This window comes from Saccopteryx bilineata, chromosome 7 (assembly GCF_036850765.1).
Source record: "Saccopteryx bilineata isolate mSacBil1 chromosome 7, mSacBil1_pri_phased_curated, whole genome shotgun sequence".
NCBI lineage: Eukaryota > Metazoa > Chordata > Mammalia > Chiroptera > Emballonuridae > Saccopteryx > Saccopteryx bilineata.
The window spans coordinates 3,569,263-3,589,189 of NC_089496.1; the positions used below are offsets into that span (position 1 = coordinate 3,569,263).

Genomic DNA, 19,927 nt, shown 5'->3' on the forward strand with positions numbered 1-19,927 from the left:
TTAGAGCTTGGAAGAAAATTTGAGTCTGGTATTATGGATTTGGGAACAAACTTTAAAATTGGTGGCTGGTCAAAACTGGTTGGATTGCCTTACTCCCTGGAATGTTTTCATGGTTAATCCAGACTTCTGGGCACTTTCTCTGACTTGCTAAAGACTAGTGTGTGAAAACTGTAATTGTTACTATCCTCTTTGTTAATTCATATACTTAAAACTCATTACAAAATTTTCAGGTGAAAGAGCAGTCATTATCAAAATAAGTTAATTTTATGATTTAGTGTGAATAGAAAAAGGGGATATCCAAAGGGGTTAATGAATTAAAGAATCTAGAGTCACTGAGGGAAAACTGCTGCAGTGAGGCAGTGATGTGGTTAACTTAGCAGGTAGATCGTCACAAGAGGTACAGCTGGTGGGAATGGGTGAAAAAAATTAAAAGAATTTTTAGGAGACCTAGGAATCTGCCCTCTTGTTCTCAGTGGAGTAGGAAAGGTCTGAGCAGCGTTGCGGATATCAGTGTGCTTTGGGTGACTGAAGTGAATTGTTTGGGAAAGGGACTACCCTGGCCAGCGGACTTTTATTTTATTTTTTTTGGTTTTATTTTGTTTTTCCCAAATAATAGTGATGTGTGGACACTGTAAATAGATGCTTTTCATCTACTTATAAATATTGGGAAAGAAAAATAAAAATTAATAGGCAGATCATATTGGGGCACAGTGCAAAAGACTCAGACATGAGATGATTAGAGCCAGCACTTTGATAATTTATACAGGGTTTGAGCAAAGGTTCAATAGTGAAGAGAAAAATTGTGTCGTGGAAAGCTCTTCAGTAGTACCAAATTAACCTATTTGTGTTTTTGTTTTGTTTTGTTTTGTTTTTTCATTTTTCCGAAGCTGGAAACGGGGAGGCAGTCAGACTCCCGCATGCGCCCGACCGGGATCCACCCAGCATGCCCACCAGGGGGCGATGCTCTGCCCATCAAGGGCATTGCTCTGTTGCATCCAGAGCCATTCTAGCGCCTGAGGCAGAGGCCACAGAGCCACCCTCAGCGCCTGGGCCATCTTTGCTCCAATGGAGCCTTGGCTGTGAGAGAGGAAGAGAGAGACAGAGAGGAAGGAGAGGGGTAGGGGTGGAGAAGCAGATGGGCGCTTCTCCTGTGTGCCCTGGCAGGGAACCGAACCCGGGACTCCTGCACGCCAGGCCGACACTCTACCTCTGAGCCAACTGGCCGGAGCCCAAATTAACCTATTTGTATAGGAGCATCTTTTTAGGAACTTAGTCTCACTTGGAGAAGGTAATTAAATATTTTCCTGTTACTATTTTGAAAACAAACAGGATCTTTCATTTGAGTTTTTTTTTATTTATACTACACGAGTATTTTAATATTAATATCAAAATTGTTACCTTACTTGATATTAACATTATTTATATACTACCACACTTTTAGTATTGACTTTATTCAGCTAAGCAAATAAGAATGAATCTTTATTCTTATAAAATGAAAAAAGAGAATCAAAACCCAGATTAAAAAAAATCTGATGAAAAAGGCAGACTTGTATTAGGGATAATGACACTTTCTATATTTCAAAGTGGCATTTATTTCTGAAGCATGTAAGCCTCTCTTCACAGTGACTTACTATATTATAGGGCCATGACAATCAAAACAGCATGGTATTGGCAGAAAAATAGACACTCAGACCAATGGAACAGAATAGAAAGCCCAGAAATAAAACCACATATATATGGTCAAATAATTTTTGATAAGGGGCCAACAACACACAATGGAGAAGAGAAAGCCTCTTCAACAAATGGTGCTGGGAAAACTGGAAAGCCACATGCAAAAGAATGAAACTTGACTACAGCTTGTCCCCTTGTACTAAAACTAATTCAAAATGGATCAAAGACCTAAACATAAGACCTGAAACAATAAAGAAGAAGACATAGGTTCTAAACTCATGGACCTGGGTTTTAAAGAGCATTTTATGAATTTTACTCCAAAGGCAAGAGAAGTGAAAGCAAAGATAAATGAATGGGACTACATCAGACTAAGAAGTTTTTGCTCAGCAAGAGAAACTGACAACAAAATAAATAGACAGCCAACTAAATGGGAAATGATATTTTCAAACAACAGCTCAGATAAGGGCCTAATATCCAAAAGATACAAAGAACTCATAAAACTCTACTGTGTTTATCAAGAGTAAAGTAAACTATTATTCAAACTCACTTCCATTTGGGATTGTAGCACAAAGTGTTAATGGCATCATTATTCCAAACAAAATATGTTATAACCCTTACTTTTGGTGACAGGTTTCTTCATTTCCATGAATGGCTTGTAGTTTATAAGATATTTAAATGCTGTAATTATTTTCTTGTTATTATATGTTATGCTAATGATTTTGCTGGTTGACATGTTAGTCCTTTGATAAAGACAATGTCATTTTTGTCACCTTTGTGAGATACATTTTTATATATGTTCTCCATACTAAATAAATATGGATAATATACAAGTGATAGCTTTGGGGGGATAATGTGAACAACACATAAAGGTTTGCTTATAAGTTGGTAAGCGTCTTAAAATTTTTCATTATTGACTTGCAATATTGTAAAGACAGTAAGTCTTAAAGAGAGACAATTTTTCAAGAGATAATTTTGGAACTTTACACTTTTAAATGCTTTATTCCTTCAGGTTGGAAAAGTCAAGTTCTAGTGTTCTATAAAATACTATAGGTTAGAGGCTGCTTTCTTATATTAAGAATTACTTATGGCATCATATGAGACATGAATATATTAACACTTTATTTTGTGTATATGTAGCATTTCTAAACTAAAATATATATTTTAGAAATAGGTGATAAAAACTACCTATCTTTAGAAGAAAAATCAAAATAATTTAATCAGATAAGTTTGGACTTAAAAGTACATCGGGTAAAATAAAGGGACTTCTATAAATGTGATGCGTTATATGTTTACTCATATTTTCAACAGATCAGCATTAAATTGTTGTTAAAATGCCACTGTTTTCTAATTAAACACACACACACACACCCAAAGAACAAGCCTGATCAGTGGCACAGTGAATAGAGCGTTGGCCTGGGAAGCTGAGGACCCAGGTTCGAAACCCCGAGGTCGCCTGCTTGAGCACGGGTTCACCAGCTTGAGTGTGGGGTCACTGGCTTGAGCATGGGATCATAGACATGGCCCCAGGGTTCGCTGGCTTGAGCTCAAAGGTCTCTGGCTTGAGCAAGGGGTCACTGGCCCCCTAGTCAAGGCACATATGAGAAAGCAGTCAATGAACAACTAAGGTGACGCAACTATGAGTTGATGCTTCTCATCTCTCTCTTCCTGTCTGTCTGTTTGTGTCTGTCTCTTTGTCTCTCTCTCTCTCTCTCTTACTAAAAAACAAAAACAAAAAAACAAAGACATTTATTATTATTCTGTGATAGGTGCAAACATCATCCTGTAATATTACACTCTTTAATAATTTGCATTCTGTTTGAAAATCTAAACAGCATTAGAAATAAATAAGTACTTAAAATAAAACAAAGCAATATATCTGTAAATATGATATACCTAGAAGGCAAATAAGCTATGATTATTTTATATTTTTTCAAATAATAAATGTTTCACAGTCACTATGTAAATTAATCATTCATAAAATATTTTTCAATAACACCATCGTTAGGGACTGCTCATTGATTTGCCTATAACTAAAAATTTGTGTCCTCTTGCAGGTTGCCTTTTGGAAAATAGATTTAATTTTCAGTATAAGTATTATTAGAGGTTTAATATTTACCCATGGAAAAGAAAATAACTGACCCATCAGGGAGATTAAAATTAAAACCATAGCCTCATAAGCACTAAATCCTAATGGTTAAGTTAGTGTAATTTCATGCACAGTAAGAAATAAATTGTGTCAATTATTATTATCTCTTAGTAACATTTTTAAACTATAAGAAAAGAATATAAATATATCACACAAAAGGAATAAGTGGTAAAATATACTCTTCATTTCACTTTGAAAAATGTTTTTTAAAATTCAGATAAATTGGCAGGATGGAAAGATAAGTGACAAAACAAACACGTATAGAAAATATATTATTTGTAGAATCCAGGTGTAAGTATATGGATGTTTGTTGTACCCTTATGTTTTATATGTGTTTGAAAATTTTTATAATAAAATTTTGGAAAAACATTTGCAACGTAAGAAAGACATCATTTTTTAAATCAATCAATGTGATAAACTGTTAAGGTAAATGCCAATAATAACATGACATAATTCCTAATAATTAGAAAGATAAGCTATGCCGTATTTTAAAATGTGTAGTATATTTTTAAAGTAAATCTAAACTTAGCTAAATTCCTTTCAGTTATATATTTTTTGAAGAGAAATTTATACTCTTTTTCTCTAGATTATGTGTTTAAACCTAATTATTTTTTATGGCTGTCTATTATTTAGTGGTAACCTGAAGTTATCACCTTGTGTTGTATTCTTGTCAATGGGCTTATTCAGTTTTATGGTTCTCTTTGGTGCATTTACAAAGTGCACTTTATACTACACTTCTAGTTGCCTATAAACAAGAAAACAATCTATACTACTGTATTTCAAATCATTGCCATCCTGGCTGGCCATTCATTTGCAATAAAAAGCACAAGTAAAATGGCAAGTGTAATTCATACATGCTCATTTCTGAAGTGTTAATAAGTAAGTGTCTGGTCAGCTGTGGCATAGAGGAGGCAGCAGACCCCACACATGGTGGGCTTGTCAAGTTTGTTGGGATACCAAGAGTATACCTCCCTGCCCATTCCCTTCTCTTCTATGAGTTTTTCTATTAGTTATTCTTCATTAATTTTGTTCCAGCTTTTTAAGAATAAAATATTTAAGGAGGCTATTAAAAGGTAAATGTTATCACGCACTATTGTTACTGAACTCGATAGGGCTGGCCACTTGGGTGTTCTAGCCAAGAACAAGAAGTGGTTGTTGCAAGGTAGTTTTATTTACTTGTAGCATGTAAAGAAGAAAGAGAATTCACATCCAAAATATATTTTATATATTATTATTAATATATATATATATTAGCCATTGCTTATATATACTATTTGGTCAATTACATGTTTATTTCTTCTTTGCAGTTAGCCAAATTTATCAGTTGAACCTGTCAGGCTCATCCTATTACAACTGAATCTGAAAAATATTGTGCTACATTTAGCAAGAATAGCATCAGGTAACAATGGCCTAGATTTCTGTCCTATCTCACACTCTGAGTTATTAATATCTGAGCTTTAGTTAATGTACATCCTAGACAATGCTGAGAAAATGTGGCACAGAGAGAGTTTGGAACTTGGAGATTATCTGTTGTCTGTCACATCTATTTACCAGTTCAGCAAGCACTAGGGAGACAGCGGCTTGGAGCCTGGGCAGTCAGGAGCAGGCGGTTGTGTGCTGGAAAAGAACAAGAAGAGGGTCTCTTTGGGCCATGGTGACAGAAGGACAGCTTTGCCAAGGCTAGCAGTCCTTGGATAATCTATGGCCATATGTTTGCAATTCCTCATGTATAAAACGCTCCCGTGTATAAGACACACCTTAATTTTGGGGCCAACATTTGAAAAAAACATGTATTACATAAAGTTATTGAACTCAAGTTTTATTCATCATAAAATTCATACAACTCCTCATCACTGTCAAAACTCCCATCTATTAGCTTGTCCTCATCTGTGTCTGATGACGAATCACTGTCTTCATATATTGGCTCATCCTCAGTTCCATCTTTTGCATTTGAAATGCCACACTTCTTAAATGACTTGACAATTATCTCAATCTTGATGTTATCCCAGGATTTTTTCACCCAAGTACAAACTTCTCCTATAGTTAGTTTCTTTACTCTTCCTGCTGGTGTCAAATTGTCCCCAGAAGACTTTATCCATTGGTTCCATTCATCTCTCATGGCAGCTTTGAAGGCTTTGTTAATGCTGAAATCAAGTGGTTGGAGCTGGGATGTCAACCATGTATGCTCCATGTATGACAGCAAGTTTTGTTTTCTGCTTTGCAGCAATCTTCTTTGCATTTTTTGTTATGTGTGCCCTGAACTGATCAAGCATCAATAGGGCATTTTTGTTTGAGAGTTCACCTGGTCTCCTTCTCCAAACTTTCTCAAACCAGATCTTCATTCTATCCTGTTCCATCCAACCCTTGTCATGAACGTGGACAATTACTCTTCAAGGAGTGTCTTCTTTTGGCATTGTTTTGCATTTGAAAATCAGCATAGGAGTCAGCTTGGTTTCATCAGCACAACAAGATAGAACAACTGTATAATGGCTCTTTTCATGTCCACTTATGTTCACAGTTACAGTTTTCACCCCCTTCTTGTCAACAGTTCTGTTACTTGGGATGTCAAATTGAAGATGGACTTTATCCATATTTGCAATCTGTCCCAACTCAAACTGATGTGTCTTTGGACATTGAATGACAAAATGATGAAATTCAAAGACCTTCTGCTCTAGCTTTCAGGCATCTTTTGGGCAAGTCTGGTGAGTGTACACATGCTTAGTCCATTCCGTTTCATGAACCTGAAGCACCAATTGTGGCCTCCTTTCAAATCAGTAACTTCTTTTTCATCAGCAATTCTTCGTGCCTCATGCTGAACCATCTTTGTGAACAGAGGAATTCCAATTGCCTTTTGCTCTTCAATCCACGTCTTCAATTCCCTCTCTACACCAGGCCATTTTGCTGACTTGCCTCTCATGGCCTTCTTCTGCCATGGTATTTTCATTAGGATTTCTTCTTTCCGTAGCTAGTCTCGATTGATTTCTCAGTTGGAGGAGGTCCAGACATACATTCAGCAGCACAATTTCCATCCACTTTTGCAAACTGAATCACTTTTAACTTGAATTCAGCACTGTATAGAAATCTTTTCTGAGTCATTTCTGGGCAGAACATGGCAAAATGTAACCTACCATTATATACCAGTAACAAATGTGAAACAGCTCAATGACAAGAATGAAAAAGCAGGAAATGCAAGTAAAAAAAACTACAACAATGAGCACAAAAATAAGTGCAAAAAATGGAAAATGCAGGTAAATCAATCTACAACCACTGTATAAGATGCACTCAATTTTTAGACCCCAAATTTTTTGAAAAAAGTTATGTCTTATACATAGGGAAATATGGTATATGTAATATTTTTTATAAATGTCATAAATTCAAAAGATCTTGGATTATAAATGATGATTGGGTCTCTGCTATATAACTTTACTTAATATTTTTCATTGAAACATTTTTCATTGTAAAGTTGTTATGATGCCTTGTGTGTTCAAATTAGTTATATACTTTCTAATGTCATTAAGATGAAATTCCATGTGACTGTTTACCTTGTTCAGAATTAGCAGCCATGGCTTTCTGATAATTACCCAATATGAACAAGCAAGTGCCTCACTTGCTCAGGCTGTTTGACTTTGGTTTGCATTGGTGTCAGAGCAAAAGAGTGACGACTGTGCTAGGATTTTCTACTATCTTATTAGTTTTATAGGATAACACAACTTACCATATGGGTAACAGCATTTGATCAGTTTTCATCTGGATCCATATTTTTATTGGGGTTTTAAATATACATTTTTATAGAAATTATTTTGGTAATGAGATGATCAATATATATTTGAAGGAATGTTGCTGGTGTATAATCTTAGCAATGTTCTTTTGTAATTAAATTACCACTAGCTATCATATGCTGTGTTAATATTCTGTTGTTTCACTGTTTTCCATGCATCAATGGAAATCAAATGGCTCTTAGTTTTTTTTTTATTTTTTTGAATATAAGACAGGGTTAAACTTTTACACAGTTACTTAGCCTAACATCATTTTCATCCTTGCCAACTTGTCTTACTTCTCCACAAACCTATGAGTTATGTTGTCCTCGTTTTATAAACTATTTCCTTTGGCAGCAAAAATAGAGATTTCTTTTGGCTCTCAACTTGTATAATTAGTTCAGCTTAAATAAAATTTAGTTGCAAATATTGATATCTCTTTCACATGCTTATGACTAAGAATGATCCTTCCACATGATGCTTTGGCTTAGCCTAATAATCAGTAAAAAGTCAATTCAGTCATTACTAATTTGCACATTCATTAGAATTTGTCCAACAGGTGGCTGACATAATCAAAACCTAAAATCAAAAAGCATTCTTTTTGGATAAACAAATACTTCCTACACATAAGTGTAGGAGTAAAATAAAACATAAAAACCAGACAAGGAAGAGATCAAGGAAGAGATCCTATGAAAGAAATTCACAGGAAACACAAAATAACACCTTCACCACAGGGGGAAGTCGATGTGAAGAAAGGCAGCTTTGGATTCTTTCCAATGGGGCTTAATTGAACTACAATAAAGACATTGTTATACCAGGCTCCTTCCTATCTGGTAAGCTTACACAAACTCAGAAAGCAGCCACATCGAAAAGCTTCAATGACTATCATTTTCTGGACATAAATCTAATGAGAGCTATAAAATATGGAAGACTAAAGGCAATATCAAAATGAAGCTTGAAGGTTAAGTGGTAAATTAATTAGTATTAATTTTATACACAAATTCTCCTTCAAATAACTTGAGTGGTCTTACTTGCAGTGATACATTTTCAGATTTTCTCAAAATGCACATAGAATGGAAGTTTCCAAAGTTTTTTGGTTCATAGTGCCTTAGCAGCTTAGTATTATTTTCTTGGCACCATTTAGGCCAAAAAACAAACAAAAGCCAAGAACTCTCTTTATTAAATAGTTATAGCCAAATAACAATAAATATTTATGTCCTGATAACCTAAATTGGAAGAAAAAATAAAATTAATATTTTTATTTCATTCTGGAATAACCACAGTTATTAATGTGTGTGTGTCTGTGTGTGTTGGGCACTGCAGAACTTTTCAAACCTCGAGACAGAGTGAATGCTACCAGCTCTATTACCTGTTCCTCATGGATTTTCAGCAGGTAACTGCTTTTTATTGTATCACCGGCTGAAAATCCAGCTTCACACATCTACGATGCCCTCAAAGGGAACCTTGAACGCTCCAGTGTTGAAACTGTGAAATACCTTGACTAATACATAGTTTGTATAGTATCTGACAGAAGTTGAATGTTGTATTTACCTTAAAAAATTAAAATATCCCACAGCAGGCCCTGTGAGTTCATGTAGCATTCCAGGGTGCCTTGGCACGCAGTTTGGGAATCACAAATCGAAGGTATTGAATCCCAATGTGAATCTTAACTGCTGAATCTTAAAATTGAGGAGTCAAAAAGCCTACGGTGAGGAAATTGCAACATTGTAAAGCAGTTGTAAAACCTCTTATCTTACTCCCTAATCTTAGTGTTTTCTAGTTTTCTCAGTTAAGTTAGAACAAGTATTTCTCAGGATTCACAGGGTAATTTTCTGTGGCTCTAGAAATTTGATGTTTGTGTACACAGTGGCTGTATATGGCCCCATCATCTTTGCTTGGGTCAAGTGTTACTGATGTATTTGTTACAAAAACATTATCAGTGTCTGTGAGGACATTTTCAGTTTTGACATGGCATTCTCAGAGTTGGACTAAAGGTTTTCCAAATTGTCTAACTATACTTTTTCAACTCAGCAAGGATGATTTTTAAACAGTCCACATGAGATGATTGTTCTGAGAGGGGGCTATCTTCATATGAATGTATTCTTACCGCAGATAAATCATGGGGTGTTCTAAGCTAGGGGATTTGGACTAATTTTCCATTTTATCTCATTTTTGCATTCCATTAACCCAGTTAATTGTATAAATATTATTTTTAAAATATCTTAAAGAAATGTATATTTACTTTCAGCTATAGAGCTCAGTTGGTCTTATCTGGATTACTAGAAGAAATCAAATATGAGAATTTTTCAACTAGATGATATATATTTTTTTCTGAACAATTAATTATGACAGCTATCACTGTTCCCAAGCGAAGGCTCAGAATAGAAAACTAAAGTGAATTGTCAAGAATGTAAATCAGTTTTTAAGTGAAAAGGAAAACAGAAAATAGAATAGAATAGAGCTCTTCTTACATATCTCAGGCAGGGCCAGAGCTGGTTAGTAATGGAGATACACAGTTCCTGTCACTGACATGCTCGTGATTTTTTTTTTGTTATAGAGACAGAGAGAGAGACAGATAGGGACAGACAGACAGACAGGAAGGGAGAGAGATGAGAAGCATCAATTCTTCATTGCAGCATCTTAATTATTCATTGATTGCTTTTTCATATGTGCCTTGACTGGGGCGCTACAGCAGACTGAGTGACCCTTTGCTCTAGCCAATGACCTTGGGCTCAAGCTGCTGAGCCTTGCTCAAACCAGATGAGCCTGCGCTCAAGCCAGCAACCTCGGGGTTTCAAACCTGAGTCCTCTGCATCCCAGTCCGATGCTCTATTCATTGCACCACTGCCTGATCAGGTGACATGCTTATGATTTTGAATTCAAATTTTGAGTTATGCATTTTTAATCTTAATTTCCTGTCTTCAACTTTGTTAATAAATTTCCCATACCATTAAATAGATAAACTCATCATAATTTTTGGTTCTGGCAACATATTAGATGGCTTTATTAGCAGGGACAGTTTGTTTAATTTATATATATATCATCTACTAGACCAGGGGTCGGGAACCTTTTCGGGTGAAAGAGCCATGAATGCCACATATTTTAAAATGTAATTCTGTGAGAGCCATACAACGACCCGTGTACTTTATGCATTATTCAATAAAAATTTGGTGTTGTCCGGGAGGAGGACAGCTGTGATTGGCTCCAGCCACCCGCAACCATGAACATGAGTGGTAGGAAATAAATGGATTGTAATACATGAGAATGTTTTATATTTTTAACGTTATTATTTTTTTTATTAAAGATTTGTCTGTGAGCCAGATGCAGCCATCAAAAGAGTCACATCTGGCTTGCGAGCCATAGGTTCCCAACCCCTGTACTAGACAATAGATATTTGAAGAAATGAAATCCAGGACTAATGCTGGTCAGGCTAATTTGTCTGGGACCTTGTGAGTACTCTCAGCCATAAGACCCCTAAAAATCTATAGGGAGACATAGCAGGGAGTTAGTCATGTGAATAAAGGCTGTTTGGAGGTACTTCACTTATGACATATAAACAGGACTGACTCTAGTTATTTCATATTCAACTATAAGTGCAGAAAACAATAAATTAGCTGATACTTTGATCTGCAATATCTAAGTAAGTGAAACATTGGGGAAAGTAATATGTAAGTAACAAAGTATGAGAAGAAAAAACAATTCAGTTTCTTTTTTTATTTCATGAAATTCTGTTGTCTAAATTTCAGAAACAAATGTGTATGCATATCTTTATGTATGTGTATATACATGTGTGTGTTTCTAGATTTTGCTTCTGAACTGATTGTGTCATTATGGTTTTCATGGTTGATATTGAATTTTTTCCCACCTAGGTAGCTAGTAGCAGGTCTATAGAGTTATATTTACAAATAAAGATTGGGATGATTGGAGAAATAGATACAAACTCTGGTCCCGTGACCAGAAAAGTGGGGGAATACTGTTAAAATTATTTGCCTTCCCTAGAGGAATGAGTGGTGTCATCCGGCTGTCTCCAGATAATTTTCTGTTCCCTTATGGGAGTTCTTACTTAAGAGTTGTATTTTAGTACTCCAAGTTTTCAACAAAGCAGTTTTTTAAATGCCAAGTTTCTTAATTTGTCATTCAATTCTTAAATACTTTTAGTACTAAAAATAAACAACAGCAATAGGATATACATATATCTCAACATCTTCTGATTATATTATTGTTTGATTTAAAGTCTGTACTTTTGTCTGTACCCTCCAAAAACAATAAAACATGAAAGGTAACACTCATATGTTGTTCAAACCATCACATCTATGCCATTACTTTACAATTATACTTGGCTCCATCCATTCATTTATTCATTACTTTTTTTACTCTAATAAATTTGTTGAATGTATCTTATGCACAATCATAATAATACTTTCTATACTGAAATGGGACCATTCCAAGAATAAGTTAAAAACTTGGAAGATTGAGTGTTGTGATGCTTTTTTATATCCAATAATGCAGAGCATTAAAATACACCTAATGAGGTTTCAAGGATTATATTTTCCCTCCTTGCCTAATAAACAAATAAGTAAAACCAAAATAAACACTAATAAAACCCAAATCCAGGACTTTGTGTATTATCCAGCTGCTCTAGAATTTCTCTTCAAAACATATTTATTCTACTTAGAAAAGCACAGTGGCTGCCAAGCCAGGTTGATTTGTAATGACAATTTCTCCCATCTCTGAAATGTTAATCAATGGATTGACGTTTAAGTATGAATTCGCGGTAAATTCTATAATCTTTTGAGATATTAATATCTGCTTTATGTGAATCAAATGTTTCCAAGTAGCTGGACCAGATGGTGGTGCTGTAGATAGAGCATCAGCCTGGGATGCTGAGGACCCAGATTCAAAACCCTGAGGTCACCAGCTTGAGTGCGGGCTCACCAACAATGGGGTCACTGGCTTGAGCATGCGTGGGATCATAGACATGACCCCATGGTCACTGGCTTGAGCCTAAATGTCACTGACTTGAGCTGAAAGTTGCTGGTTTAAGCAAGGTGTCACTGCCTCAGCTGGAACCTCTCAGGTCAAGGCACATATGAGAAAAAATCAGTGACTAACTAAGGTGCCACAACTATAGTTGACAACTTCTCATTTCTCTCCCTTCCTGTCTCTCTCTTGCTAAAAAAAAAAAAAAAAAAAAAAAAAAAGTTTCAAAGTTGTGGTGAATAGCACAGGGCAGATAAGAAAAAATGCAGCTTTAATTTTGGGCTCTAACTGACTTAAAATTGTTAGATATTGCAGGCTAGTTCTTAAAAGAATTCTGTGTATAAATGCTTGAAGGCCTTGCTAAAGATACAGGAATTCTGCTGGTTGTGTAAATTGCTCATTGTTCTGTCATGTGAAGTTTAAGGCAAAAGTTGTCTCGACCCTGGGAATTCCTTCCGCTTTATCTCACAGCGAAGTGTTTTATTTCTCTGAGGACAAGGATGAAGAATGCAGATTTCCACGTCTTACCTAAGTTTCAAAGCTAGCATTAGATTCACTTTTTTTTATTTTATTTTATTTTATTTATTTTATTTTATTTTATTTGTAACAGAGACAGAGAGAGAGACAGAGAGAAGGACAGACAAGGACAGACAGACAGTAAGTGAGAGAGATGTGAAGTATCAATTCTTTGTTGTGGCACATTAGTTGTTCATTGACTGCTTTGTCATATGTGCTTTAACCAGGGGCTACTGCAGAGGAAGTGACCCCTTGCTCAAGCCAATGACCTTGGGCTTCAAGCCAGTTACCTTTGGGCTTAAGCTAGCAATCATGGGGTCATATCTATGATCCTATGCTCAAGCCAATGACCCTGCGCTCAAGCTAGTGAATCTGCACTCAAGCTGGATGAGCCCGAGCTCAAGCTCGCAACTTCCGGGTTTTGAACCTGGGTCCTCTCCATCCCAGCCTGACACTCCATCCACTGCGTCATCACCAGGTCAGGCTATCTATTTTATTTTAATTAATGTAAAATTAAATGTAAAAAGTGATACTACATTCAGTTATTAGAACACTTTTAAGTTTGTTTGAAGCATCTTTCGTTCATTCAGTATCCCTTTTCATTGTAAATTTTATTAAATCTCAATACAGATTAATTATTTCTAAGTAGAGAAATGCAAAAATTTAAAGTACATAGCTTATTTAGAACACTTAGTATGAAAAATATAAAGTATCTGATTAATACTTTTTCTATTGATTACATGTTAAAATGATATTTTAATATATTGGTTAAATAAAATATACTACTTTTTCCATTTTGGACATGGCTACAAAATTTTTTAAATTACATATGTCTCACATTTTACTTTTTTAGCCAGCACCTGGACATATTTTAGAATTGGATTATATTACCTATGTACTCTTTTAACCTTCTTTAAATAACTATAATAAGGAAATTATTAATACTTACTTTAAACTTTATATTTTAGGCATTCTGCTAATCACTTTATAGTCTGACTGCATATAAATACTCCATATCATCTTATTTTTAAACCTAATTTCATGTAGCATCATAATAGGTATGTGTAGGTATTCATTATCTTTCTTGTGAATAATTAATTTTTAAGATGATCTTTTTTTTTTTTTTTTTTTTTTTTTGTATTTTCTGAAGCTGGAAACAGGGAGAGACAGTAGTCAGACAGACTCCCGCATGCGCCCGACCGGGATCCACCCGGCACGCCCACCAGGGGGTGACGCTCTGCCCCTCCAGGGCGTCGCTCTGTTGCGACCAGAGCCACTCTAGCGCCTGGGGCAGAGGCCAAGGAGCCATCCCCAGAACTCGGGCCATCTTTGCTCCAATGGAGCCTCGGCTGCGGGAGGGGAAGAGAAAGACAGAGAGGAAGGAGAGGGAGAGGAGTGGAGAAGCAGATGGGCGCTTCTCCTGTGTGCCCTGGCCAGGAATCGAACCCGGGACTTCACGCCAGGCTGAGGCTCTACCACTGAGCCAACTGGCCAGGGCTAAGATGATCTTTATGGAAATAATTTTTGCCTTATGGGTAAGGGTATGAGAAGTAGGGTTATTGAAAAGAGGAGAAAAAATAGCAAGTTGAAATAGACTTGTTTTTGATGTTACCTTTTCTAATTAAGGTGGCACTGTCCTAGCAATTAGGCATTCCCAGAGATTTCATAATACCTGTATAGTTCAAGAGAAAAATGTGTATGATGAGTTATATTTATTTTGAGAAACTATAACTCAGCCAGAAAAATGAATAAGTTCTTACATTCACGCCATATTGCTTGTCTGGGAATTTTTCTAGTGAGATAGCAAAAAGAGCTATGTTAAAAAAAATATTGACAGGATTTTCAAACACTAACAAATGATATCCCACTTTCTTTTCTTGTGAACAACCTCTTTCTGGGCTCTCTGAAACCAAACAAATTTCAAAAGCCTTTATTCTTTTTTCTAAAGTTTGTCTACATCCTACTTTCTGAGATCCATGCTGAATGCAAATTAAGGGAAATGCCTTATTACCAAGAAAAACAACTAAATAAAAATAGGATAAACATGAGATAGTAGGTTTCTTATTTCCCTGATGTAGTTTGTGTCTTTAATAAATAAATTATGGCATCTTCAGAAAGTTTTTATTAAGGAGTTTTAAGTAAAGTTATAATTTCATTCATGTCTAGAGAAATAAATTTTGACTTTTAAAACAATAAAAGTCATATGGAATTAACTCTAGGTGATACTGAAGTTGTAGATAAAATTGAGCATTTTCTCAACAGTTTACTAGGTATTTTGGTTCAAAAATCTGTTTTGTTGATAAAGAAATAACTCCTCAAGATTTAAGTAAACAATTGAATCATTTTAAAATTGGGAGAGAAACACCCAACAAATCACCTTTTTTAGTGATGTTGATATATTGTTTAGAAATTCTTACAAATCCCAACAAACTAGAATGTCTTTCCAACTGCCATATAACTCACAGAAACACATTTTTCTTTTCATTATTTTTTGGGGAGTTGGCTTTTGAAACTTAAATTGTACATTAATGTATTAAAGCTCTATTTAACTGTGTATTTTCCATTCTTTTCTGTTCTATTTGAGTGCAAAGTATATCACACACATCATAAATTAATACTGAAAAATTTAAATTTACCCCAATAAGGTCTCTCAGTGATGACTTTATAAACTCAGTCCTGTTTATTCTGTGTGTGGCCACTTTAGTTATTAGTGGGGGTTACACTGACTCCCTTTTCCCAGATTTATGAGACTTGGCAAAAACCTTAAGAAAACAGAGCCCAGCTTCTCTCAATGAAAACATTATTAGATACAAAATAAACATTAATTTAGGTAAACTGGTAGTACTCGGCCCAACATTAATACACCTTTATTTAGATTTCACTCTGATGAGTGAAAGAAGACATGGGGGACAGGGGATTGCTTTACAGCGACCACAAAAGAAGGCACATTAAAATAATAGCTCAGACTTTGTCCTTAGAACACCTTCGTGCTCACTCATGGAGGGCAGGGTCCTGACCGGGGAAGCATGCATCATGTCCTTCTTCCCGTGGAGGAAGATCAAGAGAACACCCAATCTTGCTGAAATTAGCACAGAATCCCTAAAGGCAAAATGATTGATTTTCTTTGGGATTTCAACAAAAGCTTTGAGAAATAGGTTAACTAACCACACAGTTAGTTAATACATGGTTTTCAAATAACTTATTAACTCTTGATAACATTGAAGTTATGAAGAGACTAAAGTGTTTTTAAAAGGATAACTTAAATGTTTCTGTTGCCAACAAGTTAATGGCCTGAAAAAGAAAAAGAGGGACAATTTGTGAGCTAGATTAGGAATGATATGGACACAGCAGCTAGGTACAGGGTGTCACACTAAATTGAATCCTGAGTTGGACAAATCAGCTATGAAGAACAGTTTGGCGACAATCCTGAAAATTTTGATATGGATTGGATAATTTAAAAACTGCAAGTATATTAACAGTCAAAATGAAAATATTTAAGTTATAAATTGGTTACATTATATTAGTTATAAATTCATGTGATTCAATGTTTATATATGCATTTAAAATATGGAAAGATGAACAAAAATTTTTTTTTAATTTTTTTTTAATTGAGAGGAGAAGGAATAGCGAGACAGACCCCTGCATGTGCCCCAATCAGGACCCACCCTGCAACCCCTATCTGGGTGATACTCAAATCAACGGAGCAGTCCTCAGCAGCCAGGCAACACTCGGACTAATCCAGCCACTGGCTGTGGGAGGGGAATAGGGAGAGGAGGTGGAGGAAAGGAGAAGAGAAACAGATGGTCAGTAAGCCAACCAGCCAGGGCCAAAAGATGAACAAGATTTTAACAGTGATAATTTCTGAGTGGAGTGTGAATAGGAATATAAAGGTTTTCTTTTTCTTTTATTTTTTGTTTTGCTTATCTGTGATTTGACTTTGTAGAGTGCAAGCATACTACTTTTGTAATAATTACAATCTATTAATAAAATAGCAGTAAAAGAAACAAGTTATTGTAGTTATGAAAAATATAAAGAAACCCTAGTCTTTAGTCAGTGAAGTAGGTAATGTCTTTGTTTTATTATGTAAAATCCAAAAGATTGTTTCAATAATATGATACTAGTTTTTCTTGAAACCAAACTAGTTGATACGAAGAACAACATTCAGCCTGATGGGCGGTGGTGCAGCGGATGGAGAGGTAACCCGGTCGCCGAGGTCCGTAACTCGAAATCTTCAGGTGGCCCGCTTCAGTGCAAGCTTACTGGCTTGAGTGTGGGGTCACTGTCTTGAGTGTGAAATCATCAACATGATCTCACAGTCACTGACTTGAACAAGGGATCACTGGCTCGCCTGGAGACAACCTCACCCTCCAAGGCAACGTGTCTGAAGCAATCAATGACCAAGTGCTGCAACTAGGAATTGATGCTTCTCATCTCTCTCCTTTCCTGTCTCTCTTCTCTTTTTCTCTCACAAAACAAACAATCGAAACAAAGAACAACACTCAGACTTTGCTAAGAAATTTCAAGTCTCTATCAAAACAAAACAAAAAAGACTATTTTCTTTATGGAAGAAATCTAAATTGCATTTGAATTTTGTCATTTTAGGTAACAAAAAATTTTGCTATAAATAAGAGTTTTTCAAACTCCTTTTACTTCTATCCCTAGCCATATTATGCATTCACTCACTCAGCATTAGGCCATTCCCTCAGAAAAACTTTATGGAATTTGGATTAAATAGATTTGGCCTTAATAGGAACTCTGTATTAATCTGAAACTGTGTATAACATTATTAATAACATTCATGTTGTAGACTGTTGATTATAGGAAATAAATGATATAGTCTCTCAGGAAATAAAAACAAGACTCCTCTGTAACAGGTAGGACCAAATTGTGTATGGATGTTTATAGTGACTGATGAAGAATGCCTCAATATCTGTTTTTTAATGTAAATAATCTTGCACACATTAGAACAATAGGACACCGTAAAGATAATCTCCACTAGTCTTTTCATTTAAGAATAAGGAAACTGCAGCTCACAAAGAGTAATTTGCCAACAGTCAAATTATTTATTGACAGAACTTAAACCAGAACTTCACTTACCTGATTTCTAATACTGAATGTTTTCACTCTGTACTAAAATGTTTTCCATATTGAGGAAGGAGAGAGAAAATGCAGAAGTGTTATTTACTAAATCCATATGCATTACAGAAAATCAAACTGAATTTAAAATGAAAGCTTAATGATAAACTGATTTTTGTAGATGACCAAACATCTTCCTCTAAAATTTCAAGAATAGTAACCTTAAACACATTAGTTCATTTCCATTGATATTATGAGTTTACTTAGTCCATTATATAATATAGTCTTGTCTAATACCATTTAATTTAATTAGTTCTCATATTCAGAGTATATGTAACTTGTAAGAATTACAAGTCTAAGTAGTTACTTATTACTCATTCTAAGATTGCATGAATATGAGTAAGCTGGTTATAGTTTCACTCTAATTTGGATTTCAAAAAGAACCAACTCTTTGCTGTTTTTCAAAAACTTGTGCATTTCTTTTTTTAATTTTCATGCCAACTGAGATATTATGGTTTTTAACCATTTCATGAAAATACATTTGGATTCTCTTACGATCCCACCTGCTTTATCAGGAGGGAGCAATCAGAAGTAAAAAGAGGTCAGAAACTATTCTTACTTTAAAAAGACAACCATTCTCTTAGTAACAATGGAGGAAATGAGACTTTGTTCTAATACTGTATACCCAGTAAGTTCAAAAATCCAAATGAGAATTATCAGTGCTTTTAATGCAGTTAAGAGAAGAAATGTTTTAAATGATCACAGTGAATCTACTTAATGGACACTTAAATAAGTTGTTCTGTTTAGATGGTAGCTTCCCCATTCTACTTTTTTTTTTCCTAAGTGTGAGGAGAAGATACAGAGACAGACTCTCACATGACCCTGACTGTGATCCACACTGCAACCTCTGTCTGTAGCAGATGCTCTGCCCATCTGGGGCCATGCTCACAACTGAGCTATTTTTAGTGCCTGAGGTGGAGGCTCCAGGGAGTCATCCTCAATGCTCAAGGTGATGTGCTCCAATCAATTGAGCCATGGCTGCAAGAGAGGAAGAGAGAGAGAGAGAGAGAGAGAGAGAGAGAGAGAGAGAGAGAGACAAAGAGAGAGAATGGAAACAGAAGGGGTGAAGAAGTAGGTGGTTGCTTCTCCTGTGTGCCCTGACCAGGAATCAAACATGCCTGGTTAATGCTCTGCCGCTGAACCAAGAGGCCAGGGCACTCATTCCACATTTTATCTTTTCCAGTTTTCTCCAAATCATTTACTATATTCTGACAAATTTATGATGTCCTTTGTATTTGTTTTCTATTTCTTCTTCCAAAATACAGGCTGCTTGAATAGATTTCTTCTCTGTTTATAAGTCAGTGCTTGACACTTAAAAAATGCTGAATAAATATTTTCTTGAACAAATAAATCAATAGTCATCAGTAATAGTGGTTCAATTATTATTTTAAATCAGATAAAATAGAATATTGTCCCCTTTATGTTAACAAGTATTATATTTTTAAAAATACTATTATTTCTTACAAATCATCTCATAAACTTAATTTTACTAATATATTCATTAATATTTTTCATATATGTACATTTAAAAATTCTAGGACACTTAATACTAGCCTGTAGTATGTTAACTGCTCCATAATTAATTACAGCATACAGAAAATTTATTTAATTTTATCTGTTTTTATAATTTTTTACTTTTTCCGTGTGCTGTGCTGATAGTTTAAATCTGTAGTGCTTTAACCTTCACTTAGGAAAGATAAAGGTAGTGATTATGGTTGTTATT

General features: G+C 35.3%; 1 protein-coding gene across 3 annotated transcripts in view; it reads left to right on the forward strand.

Annotated features, from left to right (window-relative positions):
- The window catches only part of SEMA3D (semaphorin 3D), a 238,833-nt gene that overhangs the window by 42,219 nt on the left and 176,687 nt on the right, over window positions 1-19,927 (forward strand). The window contains exon 1 of one of the 3 annotated variants that reach the window (XM_066239285.1): window positions 5,141-5,216. The exons of the other annotated variants lie outside the window; for them this stretch is intronic. The gene's annotated coding sequence lies outside the window, so the exon portion shown is untranslated. Of the gene's footprint in view, window positions 1-5,140; window positions 5,217-19,927 lie in introns of those variants that run through there. 3 annotated transcript variants of the gene reach the window in all.